This window comes from Macrotis lagotis, chromosome X, assembly GCF_037893015.1.
Source record: "Macrotis lagotis isolate mMagLag1 chromosome X, bilby.v1.9.chrom.fasta, whole genome shotgun sequence".
Classification (NCBI taxonomy): domain Eukaryota; kingdom Metazoa; phylum Chordata; class Mammalia; order Peramelemorphia; family Peramelidae; genus Macrotis; species Macrotis lagotis.
The window spans coordinates 356,817,619-356,821,047 of NC_133666.1; the positions used below are offsets into that span (position 1 = coordinate 356,817,619).

The 3,429-nt window shown below is 35.8% G+C and overlaps 1 pseudogene; it reads left to right on the forward strand.

Moving 5' to 3' along the window:
- The first annotated feature begins 1,353 nt into the window (after nt 1-1,353).
- LOC141501397 (large ribosomal subunit protein eL6-like) lies at nt 1,354-2,054 on the forward strand (annotated as a pseudogene).
- The last annotated feature ends 1,375 nt before the right edge of the window (nt 2,055-3,429 follow it).

Sequence of the window (3,429 nt, forward strand, 5' to 3'; positions counted from 1 at the left end):
AAAATTCAAAACATTGCAAGAATGATTGGGAGAAATAAAATATTCATAAAATTAAAAAAGAAATAATACATATAAAAGATAAAGCAACAGAAGTGACACCATTTATTCATAGAAAAATTAGCGAGATATAAAAATTAGTAATAGCATAGAGGCCCAAAATAACAAACTGCTGTGGCTTCTACTGCTGTTTTCTTCTCCCTCATCCACCAAAGATTTGTAGCAGTTCTTGTTTCCTTCACTATCAGGGGACAGAAAGTTTAAAGCGGGAGGGGAAGGTGACAAAAAGAGAGAGGGAGAGGGGGAGTGGGAGGGGGAGGGAGAGAATACTTGATAATGATCTGATGTTTCAAAAATTAGATTCACCATGGATATATAGTAGGCAGAACATGAATTATATGCATTCTCCATGGACTGCTCCATCATTGACTAAAACCAAAGAGTAAGTGATTAATGCATTAATAGCAAACTGACAGTAGATAGTGTGTTGAAGATCTTTATTTGACCTTTTGTTTTTCAACAGATATTTCTATCAAATAGATGAATTACAATGTAAACTGCTTGAGGACATGGAATGCCTTTGCCTTTTTGTTTTCAGACTAAAGTGTATGAATGAATAAATGAATAAAAGTTTGATGAGTGGCAATTTGAATGATATTATAGAAAACCAGATTATTACCTGATGCAAATATAGGTGGAGAAACTAAATTAGTTTATGGCAGAGTAAAGATCCCATTACTCTGCAATATGTTGCAATAAAGATTGAATTAAAATAAAATATGCTTGGCTTAAAGATTAAAAATTAATTTGTAAAAATTAAATTATGAATTGCAAGATATGAGAGAAATCCCTACACAACTTTTCATGTGAAAAAAAATTGGGCATTTTAGTTTTCTGTAGCAAAAGATGTGCCAAGATTGTAATAGCAGCCAAAAAAGTTCTTTTGAACTTAGGCTGACAGTAGAAGTTTAAAACTCAGAAAAAGAGAAGTGATGATGTGCTTGTATTGTGCCCTGATTATGCCAGTTAAACAGTATTTTGATCTATTTTAGTCGTTATATTATAAGAAATATGCATAAGTGGGAGCATATAACCAAGAGGGAGATCAGTTATAAGGAGAGAACTAAAGACCACTCCTTATGAAGCTTTGTTTTAAAAAAAAAAGTCCTGATCTTTCCCCTTCTCTCAAGATGGTGAACAACCCCCTCCCCCCCCCCCAAGTCCTCCAAAGGAAAAGAAGGTCAGAAAGGAAAAAAGGAAAGGAAGGCCAAAAAGGAAGATGGGGCTGAAAAGGTGGTGAAAAAACCTCGAAAGCATTGCCGTTGAAATCCAGTCTTGGCCCGAGGGATCGGCAGATACTCCAGGTCTGCAATGTATTCCCACAGAGCCATGTACAAGTGGAAATATGCTGCACCAGAAACCGGGATTAAAAGGAAAAAGAAAGACAGGGTGCCTGCTACTATCTCAAAGCCAGTTGGTGGTGATAAAAATGGAGGAAACTGAGTGGTAAAAATTCGTAAAATGCCCAGGTATTACCCTACTGAAGATGTACCGAGAAAACTCCTATGTCATGGCAAAAAACCCTTCAGCCAGCATGTGAGGAAATTTGGGTCTAGCATCACCCCAGGCACAGTTCTGATTCTGCTCACTGACTGCCACAGGGGCAAGCGTGTGGTTTTCCTGAAGCAGCTGGCTAGTGGTTTGCTACTGGTGACTGGACCTCTGACCATCAATCGGGTTCCTCTACGAAGGACCCATCAGAAATTTGTCATTGCCACCTCTACTAGGGTTAACCTTTCTGGTGTAAAAATTCCAAATCATTTTACTGATGCTTACTTTAAGAAAAAGGGGCTCCGTAAACCCAGACACCAAGAAGGAGAGATTTTTGACACAGAGAAAGAGAAATATGAGATTACAGAGCAGCGCAAGGCTGATCAGAAAGCAGTGGACTCTCAGCTCCTGCCCAAAATCAAGAAAATTCCTCAGCTCCGCGGTTACCTGCGTTCTGTATTCTCTCTCTCTCCGATGGAGTTTATCTTCACAAATTGGTGTTCTAAATGCCTTGCAGAGGAACTCTTATTAAAATATTTGGAATAGCGAAAAAAAAAAGTCCAAAGATGTTAAGATTGCCTCTAGATTTCATATTTCCTCATTATTAGAGGTCTTCAAGCAAACCACAGGTGATAAATTTTAGGAAATTTCAACTTTGCTGGTGTTTGTACCAATTTGAAATTTGGGTAAAAGCAGATCTGACCTAGATAAAATTTTCTTCATAAAAGATTTCAAATATTTAAATATTACAAAAATTCCTCTAATTATTTCAGAGATCAGCAAATCTTTCTCTTTCTGCAACTTCTACTTATTATTTATACTTTTAACTCTCTAGGTATGTAAATTATTTAACCAAGATTAGCTATATCCAACTGAAATCAATATGAAATATACATAAGTAATGTTACAAAGTTATTATAATATAGCTGTGAACTAAGTCTACAAACTCATAATTCCTGTTGTCCACTAAAGACCAACAAAGTCTTTTGAAGAAAAAGAATGATAAAAAATATTTCTCCAATGATTAAATCCTAATATATTACTCATTAACATTCAAATGCTGTGTCTTTCACTACAAATGGACCTGAAATGTTAAACATAGCTTCCTGAACAAATGTATATAGGGCCAATTGAGCAGAACTAATGAAAATGAATGTTTTTAATTTGTTTACAGTGAACTCATTTACCTAGAGAACATAGATTTCTAGAAGTGAGCTTCCCATTGGGTCTGAACTCTTCAAAAGATTAGTAGACTTCTCTCAAATAGGTCATTTGTCAATGTGTCTCTCCATCTTTCATAGATCTATCCAAACACATTAATTCTAGAGCATACATATAAGAAAGACAAGAACAGAAGCTAACATCCAGTTCTGGGAGGCATTTTTACTCCCTTGACCTATGTAAAATTGTTAGCTATTTTTGACGATTTTGAACATTTCTCTTAGTTAAACAAGAATTAGTAATGGAAGAAATGAATCATTCTAACAGTTTTACTGAACCTGAGTGTCTCTGAAGTTCACTTTTTATCTGATTGCAGTGGAACAGAACTGATAATCTTTAGGTCATACATCACATTCTGCAGAGTGATACTGGAGAGGAAAACAGGTGGAAAAAAAGAGTGACTCATTTCTTTTCTTGGTGATCTCTCATCCTGCTAAGAATTTGTTTTTAATGGTTCTTTCTTTTAAGTTTAATTAATCTTATAGTCATGAAGTCAAGTTGTATAGAATGCTAGAAAAGTCAGAATGAATCATTATAGGAAACATTCCAATTGGGTCATCGAATCAGTGGTCCATATTACCACCCTGCAAAATTCACCAATGAGTCCTCAGTTCTGCCTTCTTGGACTTCTAGGCAGCCTATTGATACCATTTGCAGCTT